Source organism: Pseudorasbora parva, chromosome 18, assembly GCF_024679245.1.
Source record: "Pseudorasbora parva isolate DD20220531a chromosome 18, ASM2467924v1, whole genome shotgun sequence".
Taxonomy (NCBI): domain Eukaryota; kingdom Metazoa; phylum Chordata; class Actinopteri; order Cypriniformes; family Gobionidae; genus Pseudorasbora; species Pseudorasbora parva.
The window spans coordinates 2,223,897-2,240,006 of NC_090189.1; the positions used below are offsets into that span (position 1 = coordinate 2,223,897).

Below are 16,110 nucleotides of genomic sequence, written 5' to 3' on the forward strand. Positions count from 1 at the left end.
AACGCAAAAAATGCCCCAAATTACCAAGATTTAGATATTACTCAGAGTAGCAAAAACTAGAAAAGGGAAACATAAAGGAGGAAGATATGTGTCAGTATGCGACAGTGGGACATTACTTGTGTATAATCAATATTGATGAAATGAATGTGCTTGTTTTTTTGTTTTTTTACATTGCAGTAAAGGGTAAAATGATTAGATTATTTCTGACTAGTAAAGGCATTTATTTCATTTTAGTCGAATCCGGTTTTCTAACTGCTCTAAAGAAAACGTGAAGCCGGTGTATAAAGTTAATAAAGATGAATCTGGTGTTATTATTACTGGTGCCGTCATAAACTCTGACCCGAACCGAAGCGAAGCGTGGCATTGGTGTATCACTACTCCTCTCTAATCATCTTTATCAAGAGGAGGATTTTAGAGAGATGATCCACGAGCTGATGAACATAACATGACAATATTTAAAATAATAATTACATAATTAGTAAAAAAGACACTGAGAATAATGTCAGATGGGTGTGTATGCAGTGAAGGCCGTGTAAGATAGTTTTAACCTTGTTACGTCCAAGGACGTATTGATATTTGTTTCTTCCACAATGAGTGTTTTTGGAGTATTTGTTCTTCTCTCTCTCTCTCTCTCTCTCTCTGTCTTTCTCCCTTCCTGTGTTTTCTTGCCCGATAGGTAAATGGTTACCACCTGTTCATTCATCTAATCTGGGAGTTGCCTACGCCCTGATTGGTGCGTGTCCTGAGGAGTCCACTATAAAGCTGCAGAGAGTACCGGGGAAACAGAGAGAGACATGCGGCGGTTGAGGCTGATCCGGTTCCCCAAACCCAGACCAGAGAGAGAGCTTGGTGCGCTCATTGTTGTTAATGTTGAATATGGAATGAGTGTTATAGTGTTAACAAGTTGGTGTCTGTTATAATTAATTAAGATGTTATGGGTAACGTAGGGTGGAGGATACCTAATATCTTTTCTCCTGTTTAATGGTTAGTTAGGGAGTGAGGGAAGTTATTTGTTGTTTCGTTCATTTTTCTTTAACGTAGGTAATTTAATAATTAATTTCTTTTAGGTAGAGGAATTTTTGTTTTCTTTTGTTTAGGCCCTCCTCCCGAGGTAAAGTTTGTTCTTTTTGTTTATTTTTCCATTTATTTATGAATGGGCTTTATTTCAAAGGAAATTTATATTTGAATTTTGTGATCACTGCTTGGTAACAATAAAAGGCAGAAACGCCATTTCAGAATTGAAAAGTTGGTTGATTATTTGTTGCTCTGGGTCTGGAGAGCTGGAGAGCCTCAGTCTCTCCATCTTTTTGTTCGTCGTTCCCTATTGTCCCCTAGATTAAGGGAAGACGTAACAACCTTTATAAGTTAATTTTGTATATAAGTAACAAACGAATGACTTTCAGTTAGTCTTGTCAAAGATTAGAAACTGAGAAATAATAGTGAAATGTGTGTAGAGACAGAAATGAATCAAGTTTAGAGTCCCTCAAATGTAGTTAAAGAGCAGAAATAGAGTTGACTCAGGAGCCATCATCATCACTGTGGTAAAGATGTTAGAGAAGTTAGAGCTGTGGGTTTCAGACAGGATATAAATGACTCGAGCACCCATACGGATGAGTGAATGACAAACTAATCTCCTGAGATTACAACTGCATCTGCTTCAGAATTTCCTTTCAAAAAACGACTCAAGCTAAAAAAAACACCCCCAGGAAACAGGAGTCATCCTGAGATCACAACATCAAACAGAACAGTCAGACTCTCTAACCACACACACCACTCGATCTCAAACACACACCTACCCATTTCCACAGCCAGTCCGTGACTAAAGAGCAGGTTTGATCGGTTTGAACTGAAATATTAAAATATGTCAGTGCCCTTGTTTAGTCTCCAGATTCACACCAGTAATGTTTTTTGCCTAAGTCAGGTTTATAAAAGCTATTAAAGTTTGGGTAACACTTTATAATAACGGTCAGTTGTAAGTCATTTATAATGATGAACTAATCATTCACAAAACATTCATAAATGATCATCAAGTGATATGCTAACATTTTATGTGTTGTGTAAATGCTGTTATAAGTCATTTACAAGTGATTAGTAAATAATGAACTAATAATTTATGAAACATGACTACTCGTTCATTAATGATTCATGAGTGATTTGTTAATTATTTTACTTATATTTAGTAGAATCAGTTATAAGTAATTTACAATTGATTAGTTAATGATGAACTAATGATTTACAAAACATGACAATGCATTTCATAAATGCTAATATATTGTTACTTTTGAATATGTTTTGTAGATTGTTATAAATTATTTACAAGTTATTAGATAATGATACACTCTAAAAAATTCTGAGTAAAAAACAACCCAATGTTGGGTTAAATATGGACTAATCCAACAGTTGGGTTGTTTTAACCCAGCGATTGGGTTGTATTGAGCAAATATTTAACCCAACCGCAGGATTAAAACAACCCAGCATTTTTTAGAGTGTAAACTAATAATTTACAAAACATGACTGTTCATACATGATTAAGTAATATGCTAATGTTTTGTAAATCATTAGTTCATCATTAACTAATCAATTGTAAATGACGTATAACTCAATCTACTAAACACAGGTCTACATAGATCATTAACATCACTCATTGATTATTTATGAACTCAGTCATGTTTCATAAATTATTAATAAATTACAAATCACTTGTAAATGACTTATAACAGAATTTATAAAACACACATAAAATGTCAGAATATCACTTGATGATCATTTATGAATGTTTTGTAAATGATTAGTTCATCATTATAAATGATTTACAACTGACCGTTATTATAAAGTGTTAGCAAAAAAAAAAAAAAAAAAAGTGTGTGTGTGTGTGTGTTACCCAGTCATTGCAAGAGTTTTAAACTAAATGTAGACATTCAAGTTATTTCCCTCTGGTAGAGAAAGACCAGAAAGACATTCTGAGACGACATGGCAAACCTCAAATCTGCATGGATTCGGGAACTGAACACAGGAGAGAAAAGAACAAACGTGCACACACACTCACCCACACACAGCTATAACCATTGAAAAACACACTGATGGTACCCTTGAAATAATCCAACGCATTTTGGCGTCTTTACAGCGACTCTAAAGCGGCTCTGTGTCTAACTTCAGTGTTAAGACGTTATGCCGCATAAATCAGATTTAAAATACGGTTTAAAATACGGCGGTCTGACACACCTCAGTCCTGAGTGTCAAAGGCGACGGAAACGGTTTTGATTCAGTGTAAATGAACGTAAATGTGTTCAAACGAGAACGAGACACACTCAAAAAATAATTCTAGCTGTTTGCTCAGTTTATTTAAATAAAATAAGCTGAAACAACAAATCTTTTGTTTTTTACTTAATTGCCATTTTACTCAATTTTATTATGTTAAATGAACTCAAATTTGTGAAATGTTAAGGTAACCTTAAGCGTTTGTGTTGAGACATGGATTATTTGTTGCGCGGACTGAACTGGGCAGTGTATTTCCCAGCATGCTTTGCATAGGGATGATCAGGAGAGCAAATGCTGAAATGAGGTGCTGTTAAATGTGTTTTTTAGTGAAGGGAAAGACCCGTTAACGTGTGATGTTATATATGACATTTAAAAGGTGTGTGTCATGTGTTTTTTTTTTTTAGGTTAACATGGTCAGGTGTGTTCATTGTGGTTAGAATGTAGTTAAGGTGTGCTGTTCTCAGTGAGCTGTGAATGTGCTAACACCAGTGATGAGAAATGATTTACTTCATCATTACTTGCATGTTACAAATAGCAAGTGACCAAGAGTTGTTGAATAATAGCTTTTATAGTGTAAGGGAAGGTCATAAATTAGATATTAAAAGATATTGTGAACTTACAAATACACTTCCAGACAAAAACACACACACACATAAGAGAGACAACCCAAAGCCAAGAGGAAGGAAGGGAAGGAACAATGTCCAAAAATGGCAAAATCTGAAGAAGCCACGACCCGCCAACGCAGGTCAGCTGACAGCCGGTCAACAGCCCTATTTCTCTGGAAAAAACCCAACTACATAGACATCAATGTGGAGATTTTTGAATAAATACCACTGTTCTTTGTCTGCTCTGGGTGCATCTTTTGATTTGATTGCTAGGTGTAACCTCGTAGAGAAACTCTTTACACGCCTAATGCTCAACTGTAATCCTTTAACTTGTATTGCTCATTTGGGAACACGTTATTTTTTACTTATATTGCTTTGAACTGTTCATACAACAAGATTGCAAAAATATTATTTTAAACCAGTTTGGTTTTGTTGGAAAAGCATAATTCAATTTGGTGAAAAAAACTTTCCTTAATTTAATTATGTTCGTTCAACAGTTTATTTAATTTTAAGTGTATAAGAAAAGAAATAATATAGGCCATATCAAATACATAAATATAATTAAGAGATTGGCCAATCAACGTGCTGCAACATTTCCCTCAGATACGGTCAATGCTTAACCCAAGTTAGTTTGGCTGGGTTTGGTTCATTTACTGCCTTATGTCAAAAGCGAAAGCTGGTTACAGTAAGTTATTGAACAGAATAAGTATCCTAAATCAGACTGTCTGCCAGGACCAGGGCACTTGAGCCCTGAGCCCATAATATATCGCCCCGGAGGGTGCACAAGATGACGACCGGAACAGTTGGCGATATTCAAGCCTAAGAAATAATAAATGATTTTCTCACCTTAAACACACAATTAGAATAGTCCAAACAACTGAAATTATATCTTTATGTTGTTATCTTAAAAAAGGACACTTTTTCAACGTGAGTTTGTTTTAAACAGTGCCTAAGTGTTCTAACAGTGTTAAAAACATCAAAGATGACACACAAAAGACCAAGAGACCAAGATAAAAAGACAAACAAGTCACTTTCATTCACTGAGGATGTTATGGAAGTTGTTAAAGCAGGTGATATACACTCCTACACTAATTCAGCTCCGTGCATTGCGGCGGCAAAGAAGGGGAAAACTGAACTCTAAATTGCAAGATAACAACGTGAGGCTCGTGACTGAAAAAATAAAAGAGAATGCGGACAATCTTGCAGGCCTGAAAAAGAAAAATGCAGACACTATTGAAGCATTAAATGAATCATCAGAATTTCTCTTCAACGAAGTTCAAGACGTGAAAACAAAAATGGCAAGTGATGACCACCAGAAGACAATAACAGGCCTGGAAGAGATTGAATGAAATGGAACGGTATCACAGAAGATGGAACCTGTGACTGTATGGCCTGCCGGAACAGGAAGGAGAAGACGTTAAACAGCGCGTGATTGACATCTGTAAGGCAGTCCTTCAAGATCTCGAAGAGGATCTTCGAGCCCACATTGACGTAAGCCATAGGATCGGATGGAGAGAGAATGGAAAAAATCGACCGGTGATTACAAGGTTTGCATTCAGATCAACCGCAGAAAAGGTATGGAAATCTGCAACGAATTCAGAATTCCTCAAAACAAAGAAGTTAAAGTTCAGCGAAGACTTAACTACAAAAGACAAACAGACACATACTAAAACTCAATCCCCTGACTGTAAGTCGTTGTAAAATGTTTATTAATTTGACAACTAGTAATTTATCATTCTTTTAAAAATTAGCTTTAGCATAAATGCATTTTGTGGGTTTTAACAGACCAGCTTAAAAATGTAATGATGCATCAATAAATGATATATTTATTATCTACTAATGGTTTTCATTTGTTCATGCTTAACAATTGTTTATTGAGATAATGGTACAATGACATTTCAGTGATTAATAATATATTAACTAGTAACTTAATAACCATTTACTAAGGATCTGTTTGATTATTTTATATGCTATTTTTTTAAAGATAACTTACCACAGATTTGCAAATTGTTAGCATATTATACTTAATCATTTATGAATGTATAGTCATGATTTGTAAATGATTAGTTTATCATTATCTAATAACTTGTAAATAATTTATAACTGAATCTACAAAATATACAAAAAAGTAACAATATATTAGCATTAATGAAATACATTGTCATGTTTTGTAAATCATTAGTTCATCATTAACTAATCAATTGTAAATTACTTATAACTCAATCTACTAAATAATGTAAAATAATTAACAAATCACTAATGAATCATTGATGAAGGCGTAGTCATGTTTCATAAATCATTAGTTAATTATTTACTAATCACTTGTAAATGACTTGTAACAGAATTTACACAACACAGGTATGACTGATCAAAACTTTTATTTAAAAATTTGATTCAATTTAATTGAAAAACAAGCAACACTATTTAAATAGAAATATTGTATGTAATTCTTATAACCAAGGAGGCTTGAATGTACTTGATTTTGTTACTTCTAATACAATTTTCAAGTTGAACTGATTAAACATTATATTAAACATAAAGATAAGCTATGGTATATAATTCCAAATCTTATTTTTGAAAAAGTTGGTGGTATAGTTCCTTTTAAAATGTGATTCTCCCCATCCAGTCAGGCTCTTATGTTGGCTTCGTATATAGCCTACAGACATCATTTCACCCCATAAACATGAATATGGAATAATAAAATTATTAAATATAAGGAAAAAAATAGGTAAAATATGATATTCTTATGGTCTCAGAATTAATAAACGAAGAGGGCTATTTATTTACACTTATTTTTTAAAGACATTTGGTATTTCAATATCTCCACGAGAATATAGTATTTTATTTGATGCAATAGCATCAGTTTTTTTTTTTTTTTTTTGCAAGGCATTAGTGAACCTCAAAAAAATTCAGAGTTTAAAAAGCAGATATTTGTCGAATGGTGTATAATTTTTTAGAAGTCTGATTCATTGCCCTGTAACATTTCAAAATAAATACTTTTGGAATGACCATTTTGAGAATATTAATTGGAGATAGATCTGGACTTATAATAACAAATATTTGATAATAAAGTTAATAAAATATATTTTAAAATCATAGTTTATCCAACAAACCAGTTTTTAAAAAGATGTAAAAACAATATCTGAAACTTGTGTACTTTGTAAAATACACCCTGAAACTATTTGCATCTTTTGCATGTTCAATTCTTTTGGGTTGATGTAGAATATTTATTTAATATGTTAGATTGAACCAAAATTAACATAATGCAAAGAGATGTTTTTTCTTTTTTTATTATGACAAAAAAGATATAGAAAAGAGTCGTGCTTTTATGTTAACTCTTATAATGTTACTTGGCAAGTTATACATACACAAATGTAAATGGTCTGAAAGAAATTAAAAGTGATCGACCACACGAGATTACGAAAACGGACTAAAAACGATGCAGTTTGCATGCCAGGCCAGTGTGTGGCGCTGTAATTCTGCCACAGAAATACACTAAAAACGGAGAAGAGATGTGGCTAGCAGGGGTATACACAAATCCGCCGCGAACTTTATGGGTGCTGCCATCTTGCCTGCCGCCATTACTGCGTGCCTGCGAAATGTGTGACTGTGTGACACTTGCTGGTGTCCTCTAATGACATTTCAATGAAAGCGGATCCTGCACATTAAAGCAGCACTAGGTAACTTTTCAACCTTCATAATATATTTTTTAAGACTCTTGTGATGATAAATCGACTTACAATAGGTTGAATGACACGTCTGCCATAGCCTGATGGGGTCTGTATCGTTTTTAATCGTACTTTTAAACTTCGGGTTTCGGGTAGTAACCCGAGAACAAAAAGAACTACAAAATTCGACTGCTTTACGGCATATACGTCACTTCCACCAACACACACACTTCCTTACATTCGGACGAGCGAGCCCAACTTGGTTTGTCGGAGAATATAGTCATGTCCGAAGCAGCACAGACAAATAAGAAAGAAAAGGTTTTGTTGGAGGAAAGCAATAAGAGGACACGAGAAAGTGATCGGATTAAAGGCAGGACGAGGATCAACATGTGACCAGCGTTTGCTCGTCGGCGTGAGCTGAAGGAGGCGTGCCCGACCGATGCTGTCCTGCTTGTTACGGTGATTACCGACCACTCAAACATTGAACTGAAGTATCATATAGATTCTGGAAAACGCTAACCAATAGACTACTATAATGACGCTGGCTTGTAAACGTGAGCATCGCGATTATTTGGCTTTTGAAAAAATAAAACCCATGAAATGATATTCATATGACATGCTGAAGCATCTGCCACTGACTGTAACGTTACCTGGGATGAAGACATTTCCCACGCGCCGCCAGAAGAACACCTGCATGTGAACTCCTCCTGCAGTGTTCAGGGGAACTGTTAGTGCTGCACCGACCCGCGGGACGCTTTTATGAAGTTATTTGGCCCGCACCGCACCACTGGATATAATTACAATCCGCCGCGCACCCGCGACCATTAAATAGACATACGGGGTCCGCGGGTTATGAGACGACCCGCGCATCACTAGTTCAGGGCTATCAGGGCTGTCATGTCAGCAAATGCACGCGCGATGGCATCCCCTGTTGTAGGATGACAGCTTACGACAGTAGTTGAGGACATTATTTTTTCAAAACTGTAGGGGGACCCCGAGAGCAAAAGTTACCCAGTGCTGCTTTAAATTAAATGTCTGGTGAAAGGGAACATTGGGTAGATGATTTCAGGCAGTGGCCAAAACTTACAGATAAATGTAATTTATTGAAATCAGGATGCATTAATGTAAAAATGCGTCTGCCAAATTAAATTTAATTAAGACAGCAATAAAACTGAACACTGTCCAGCTCTGTTGCTAATATTAGGGCTATATTTCCGTGATCACGGAATTGTTTTACACAGCCGCGAGCATGTGTTCATGACGAGGTGAAGTGGAAAACGGCAATACACACACACGCTTCACTTTAGCACAACCACAATTTACATTGCAGCTAAGAGCGAAGAAATATGGTGTTTTGGAAGAAACATTTATTAAAAATGTTGCTTTATAACTTAAATTAATATTGCAGAATATAAATAATTTTTATAGAAGTTGTTTTCGTATTTTCTACAGGTGTTTAAATTTTTTTTACTTACAAATATAATAGTTTATAATATATTTTTTATATAGTTTTGGAAACCATATAGCCATATACTGAGGAGCAAGGTTTGTAGAGTCTGTTTTTTACCCGGTTACTACCATGATCTTACATTTAATGAAACTGGTCTACAGTTAAACTACAGTCTATAAAACAGATTTAAAGTCTAGATCCCATGAATTAAGGACAAAGCTTTTTTTTTCCTCTTTAAAAGTTGTATTAACTTTTTTTAATAGATTTAATGAAATGTAATAGCCTCATGAAAGATAGATATCAGTGTCTTACTTAAATGATGAGTTAACTCTTGAAAAATATGATTGTTCAACCCAAAAATGTGATCATTTACTCACCCTAATGTCATTCCAAACCTAAATGAATTTATTTCTGTGTAGCATAAAATAAAATAATTTGAGTCTGTTTTTTTGTTCATACAATATTCAAATGGTAGCCTAACCAAAATGGCTGGGTTGCCAACATTCTTCAAAACATCTTCTTTTGTGTTTTCACAGAAGTCAGACAGGTTTGACACGAGAGTGAGTAAATGATGAGCATTTAAAAGAAGTAAATTTACTGCATCCTAGCTCAAAATCATCAGTGCTTTACTGTCAAGGGCATTTCTGTGAGACAAAAAAGCAATATTAAGTTTATCTGCATTTGCAGCAAATTCGATAATATCTATCATCATTTGTCCTCGTCCTAGTTTTATTGATATACGCCAATGTAAGGCCCCAACCCCAGCAAAAACATTCATGGGGAACTCATGGGCCGGATGTTCTGGGTATGCCAGAGCCGAATTTTAGCCCCAGTCCAGCCCTGCCGTAGCCGTATCCCTTAACTTTTCACCGTGCTGGACGTAGTGTGAGGACATCACCATTTCAGAAAATATACGGATTCGCTGTACTTACGAAAACAGAAGATGGTCGTTTTCAGATTTATCCGCTTTGGGACCCGGTTTCTGAAAATATCGGATGCATGCTTCCAAAACACCGGATCCGTGTGGACGAAACGCTGATACGGTACAAAATGTATACGTATACAGCTAAACACGTCTCCGTGTGGACGGGGCCTAAATCAATTAAACATATAATCAGTGTTACTTAGGTAGTACTATTTATTGCTAAAAAGCACTTCAATATCAAAAAAATAAGATTCCATGTAGGATGTCACATTTTCATTGGTCAGTGGTTGAAGATATTTTCTGATTGGTTGTTGCTGTTTTGACAGTTTATGCCAAGAGCAAAGAGAAAGAAATTGTAAATAATCTGTGCACACACGCTTAGTTTAAGCGAAGAGGAGAGATTCGCGATTGCACTGGACACATTTTAAGTGCAGGTATATTCTCTGAGTGAGCCCAAAGAAAATTCTTACAAGAGCAGCATCTGAGAGCGCACGCCTGGAGATCAGAAGAGGAGTTTACACATGAGAGGAGGAGGAGATAAAAGAGGAGGAGTTTACACATGAGAGGAGGAGAAGATAAAAGAAGAGGAGTTTACACATGAGAGGAGGAGAAGATAAAAGAGGAAGAGTTCAAACATGAGAGGAGGAGGAGATAAAAGAGGAGGAGTTCACACATGAGAGGAAGAGGAGATAAAAGAGGAGGAGTTCACACATGAGAGGAAGAGGAGATAAAAGAGGAGGAGTTCACACATGAGAGGAAGAGGAGATAAAAGAGGAGGAGTTCACACATGAGAGGAGGAGGAGATAAAAGAAGAGGAGTTCACACATGAGAGGAGGAGGAGATAAAAGAGGAGGAGTTTACACATGAGAGGAGGAGGAGATAAAAGAGGAGGAGTTCACACATGAGAGGAGGAGGAGATAAAAGAGGAGGAGTTTACACATGAGAGGAAGAGGAGATAAAAGAGGAGGAGTTCACACATGAGAGGAGGAGGAGATAAAAGAGGAGGAGTTTACACATGAGAGGAGGAGGAGATAAAAGAGGAGGAGTTCACACATGAGAGGAGGAGGAGATAAAAGAGGAGGAGTTTACACATGAGAGGAGGAGGAGATAAAAGAGGAGGAGTTCACACATGAGAGGAGGAGGAGATAAAAGAGGAGGAGTTTACACATGAGTGGAGGAGAAGATAAAAGAGGAGGAGTTCACACATGAGAGGAAGAGGAGATAAAAGAGGAGGAGTTCACACATGAGAGGAGGAGGAGATAAAAGAGGAGGAGTTCACACATGAGAGGAGGAGGAGATAAAAGAGGAGGAGTTCACACATGAGAGGAGGAGGACATAAAAGAGGAGGAGTTTACACATGAGAGGAGGAGGAGATAAAAGAGGAGGAGTTCACACATGAGAGGAGGAGGAGATAAAAGAGGAGGAGTTTACACATGAGTGGAGGAGAAGATAAAAGAGGAGGAGTTCACACATGAGAGGAAGAGGAGATAAAAGAGGAGGAGTTCACACATGAGAGGAGGAGGAGATAAAAGAGGAGGAGTTCACACATGAGAGGAGGAGGAGATAAAAGAGGAGGAGTTCACACATGAGAGGAGGAGGACATAAAAGAGGAGGAGTTTACACATGAGAGGAGGAGGAGATAAAAGAGGAGGAGTTCACACATGAGAGGAGGAGGAGATAAAAGAGGAGGAGTTCACACATGAGAGGAGGAGGAGATAAAAGAGGAGGAGTTCACACATGAGAGGAGGAGGAGATAAAAGAGGAGGAGTTCACACATGAGAGGAAGAGGAGATAAAAGAGGAGGAGTTCACACATGAGAGGAAGAGGAGATAAAAGAGGAGGAGTTCACACATGAGAGGAGGAGGAGATAAAAGAGGAGGAGTTCACACATGAGAGGAGGAGGAGATAAAAGAGGAGGAGTTCACACATGAGAAGAGGAGGAGATAAAAGAAGAGGAGTTTACACATGAGAAGAGGAGGAGATAAAAGAAGAGGAGTTTACACATGAGAAGAGGAGGAGATAAAAGAGGAGGAGTTCACACATGAGAGGAGGAGGAGTTCTCGCATAAAAGCGGGACTGATCTCTCAGAGCAGCCCTGGATATTTCCTCTCAACACAAGGTAATAAAACACTCTCTTTAATTATTCTGTAAAGAGATTTCTATTTATTTATTGAGACATTTGAGGACTAGGCTATTGAAGAAATGTATCTTCCTATTTTAGTAAAAGTGAAATGAAATTTTAAAATCAAACATTACTCCTTAGCCTACTCTATGTATAGGCAAAGCATCATTTATATTAATAGTTGTCATATGATCACATTTATATAATGATGTAGCCTTGAGGATGTGTGTGTAAACATGTCATGTGAAATTGTGGACTGAATAAAAGCAACACGATATTCTGATTCCTTTACTCAGCAGATTCTCAATATGAATTTGGCAGATTTAATTTAAAGTGAAATGATAATGAATATGAATTATAATCTGACGTGTGTTCTTCATTCTCAGTACACATTTGGATTTGATGAACACAGTCTGTCTTTCTGAACGCATCTGATCTGATTAAATCAGTGATTACTGTCAGAGTTAGATTCAGTGAGTTACTGTACGGTGTGTGTGTGTGTGTGTGTGTGTGTGTGTGTGTGTGTGTGTGTGTGTGTGTGTGTGTGTGTGTGTGTGTGTGTGTGTGTGTGTGTGTGTGTGTACAGATTCAAATGGAGTGTGTAGAGAAAACCACACACACAGAAAACTGCCTCAGAAATCACAGAGCAGCAGAAAACAAGAAGACAGAGAGAAGAATGGACACACACACCAGAGGATCAGAAGAGGAAAGAGGAGAGAGAAGAATGGACACACACACCAGAGGATCAGAAGAGGAAAGAGGAGAGAGAAGAATGGACACACACACCAGAGGATCAGAAGAGGAAAGAGGAGAGAGAAGAATGGACACACACACCAGAGGATCAGAAGAGGAAAGAGGAGAGAGAAGAATGGACACACACACCAGAGGATCAGAAGAGGAAAGAGGAGAGAGAAGAATGGACACACACACCAGAGGATCAGAAAAGGAAAGAGGAGAGAGAAGAATGGACACACACACCAGAGGATCAGAAGAGAGAAGAGGAGAGAGAAGAATGGACACACACACCAGAGGATCAGAAAAGGAAAGAGGAGAGAGAAGAATGGACACACACACCAGAGGATCAGAAAAGGAAAGAGGAGAGAGAAGAATGGACACACACACCAGAGGATCAGAAGAGGAAAGACGGCCGACACTTCAGAGATGTGACAGTATGGAGAAACTAAGGCCAGACTGTGAGTGTTTGATCATTAGTTCAATCCTTCATCATTTGATTCATCAGATTGACTTCAGACTAGGGATGCACCGAATCCAGGATTCGGGTTTGGATTCGGCTGAATATTGGGCTTTTTGACAGGGTTCGGTTTCTGCCGAACCTTACAATTTTTTTCCACCGAACCCGTTTGCACTACGTGATACTGGTCACTCATGATGCCGCGGTTGATTATGGCAACGTGTTTACCAGGTGGACCGTTCGAATGCAGTCGGCTGTGAGAGAGTGAAAATGGAACTTGTGGACAGAAAATGTGTTGTTTGGCAGTACTTTCAGTCACTTCTACAATAATAATTATTACTATAGTAAGTTTTAATTATAAATACTTCACATGAATGTGTTTGAATGTATTTTCATCTACCGGTATGATAGAAATTACGTCATTACGTAAGGACGTAAAAGAAGCGATGATCCGTTGTTTAGTTTTTTTGTGCATTAAGGAATCTACAGACATTTGGCACAGTCATCCTGGCATAATGTTGCCTTTAAAAATTGTTTTTAATTAAATTAAAAAATAAACAACGTCCACTGCAGTGTATGTCATTAATGTGTTTACTGTGATAATGGACTGAGGATGGGAGTTGGATTCGGTTTCGGATTCGGCAGAATCTTAACCAGTGGATTCGGTATTCGGCCGAACCTCAAAAATCTGGATTCGGTGCATCCCTACTTCAGACTTTCTGCTCTATAGACTATTGAAGCTCTTCACAGATGTGTGATCAAGAACATAATCCCATTAATTCACTATATTTCTGATTTCTAGTCTCCTGTGATCCAACATCATCATCATCATCATCATCATCACCACCCTCATCATCATCATCATCATCACCACCCTCATCATCACCATCTTCTACATCATCACCACCCTCATCATCACCATCTTCTACATCATCACCATCATCATCTTCATCATCATAATCACTGATGTCCAGATTCTAATTATAAACTGAATGCTGCTAAATCTTCCTCAAGACATTGAAGAGACAGCCCCCCCCCCCCCACACACACACACAGACATTTGTTTTTTGTGACTTTCCAGCTTCAGAGCAGACTCTTTGATTTATCTTCTTTGTCTCTGATTCTGAATCTAAAGGCCTTTGAAGTTTACTCAGAATCTAGTTCTGACCAGATCACAACTACATTTACAGTTTTTCTGAATTGCTCAGACTAACCCCCTTTCTTTGAACCAATTTGTCTATTAAATCACTCTTTCTGCAAAACCTTAAACAGGTTTTGCAAAACTCCAAACACATTCTCACTCGCTAAAATACATTTTGCTCTGTGATGTCACAAAACAGTAAACACAAGAGGCAATAGTTAAACACAAGTAAAACACAGCTGTCATCGTTTACACACAGCGACCCAAAATAATGATATGAAATTAACTCTATGAAATATAGGCCAGTTCAGACTACACAGATGGCACAGGTGCACTGAATGGTGTGTGTGTGTGTGTGTGTGTATCTTGCTCTTTTCATCTTTAGTGTTTCCTCTCTAACAGAATAAATGTCATAATTCCGTCAGAATGAGCTTTATATCTTTCATTTGTCCTCCTTTGAGAAAGTGCAGAAACTGCTGGAGAGCAATAATGAGAATCTGATACTGAACACGAGATCTGTGTGGAGATTTTAGGGACTCTAAACATGATTCATTTCTGTTTCTACATATAGGACAGCGGGGCAGAACCTGAATTTTCTAAGTTTGAGTAATTCACTCAAGTTTATTTTCCCACATTAATTTAAAACACGTCTATTACAATTATGAGGATTTGTTTCTTTAATACAGTGTTTACTTTATTCTTGATTTACCCTGAAAGATTGGAAGTGAACTGTGACAACATGCCCCATAGGTGGCGTTTATTATAACACAAGCATATGACAGATTAACATGTTATCTGATATAATCAAAAAATGTCCAAAACAAACTAAAATATTTTGTCAATGAAATATGATTATTAACTTTTTTAAATAATGGCATTTTTTAATAATTACAAATATACTACTTTTTGAGTCTGACAACAAACACATCGCTAATACAGCATAGATCAATAGGATCCACTTTATATTAGGTGTAGGTTTTTCAAAGTACAATTGGATTGGATCACTCCGATCCAAATACACACTTTTATAGGCCAAATATGGATTACTAGTGCTCTACTTTGGTGCCCCTAAAGGGACACGCTGATGGGAAAAGTTTTATTAAATTTTTGTTCCTTAAATTTAACTAAAATGATAAATGTGTAATTGATTGAGAGTATAATAATTACATACTTTATATCTAAATCATTCTATTATTATAAATAGTAGCCTTTAATTTGGAGAAACAGGGGGCGTGGCTTTTACGGTATCAGAAGTGTGTCACTTTACTCACCACTGATTGGTCCAATTTCAGTTTGTTTATTCAGAACATAACCTGACCTGGAGCAGGTTAGCCACATAAGCCCACTGTGGAGATGAACTCAGCTAAAAGCCAAACCACGTGAATGTACCTAACCCAGGATTGGCAAAAAATAAGCTTAAATATCTGGCTAGCCAGCTAAACCGGCTTCATGGTGTAGGCCCCTGATCAATACTCACTCAATAATCAATATATACTGGATAAACTCATCATAGATGAGGGACCCTCATTATGCTGCCGTGTTAGTGTGAGGCTATTTTGAGCCTTGTTAGTGGTATTAACTAGTGATACTAGTTAAAGTGGCTAAATAATATTTTAAATATAATGTATCATACCTTTTATATGTGATTTAGAAATGTGTCATACATTTATGTGTGAATTAGAAATATAATGTATTATATCTGTTACACCTTGTATTATATTTTTGCATTGTTGAAATAAAGTGACGATT

The 16,110-nt window shown here is 36.8% G+C and overlaps 1 long non-coding RNA gene across 1 annotated transcript; it reads left to right on the forward strand.

Moving 5' to 3' along the window:
* Nucleotides 1–11,934: 11,934 nt before the first annotated feature.
* Nucleotides 11,935–16,096, forward strand: LOC137046164 (uncharacterized). Its single transcript, XR_010898902.1, has 3 exons — nucleotides 11,935–12,025; nucleotides 12,615–13,221; nucleotides 14,023–16,096. It is a non-coding gene; the product is annotated as an uncharacterized lncRNA (long non-coding RNA).
* Nucleotides 16,097–16,110: the final 14 nt, after the last annotated feature.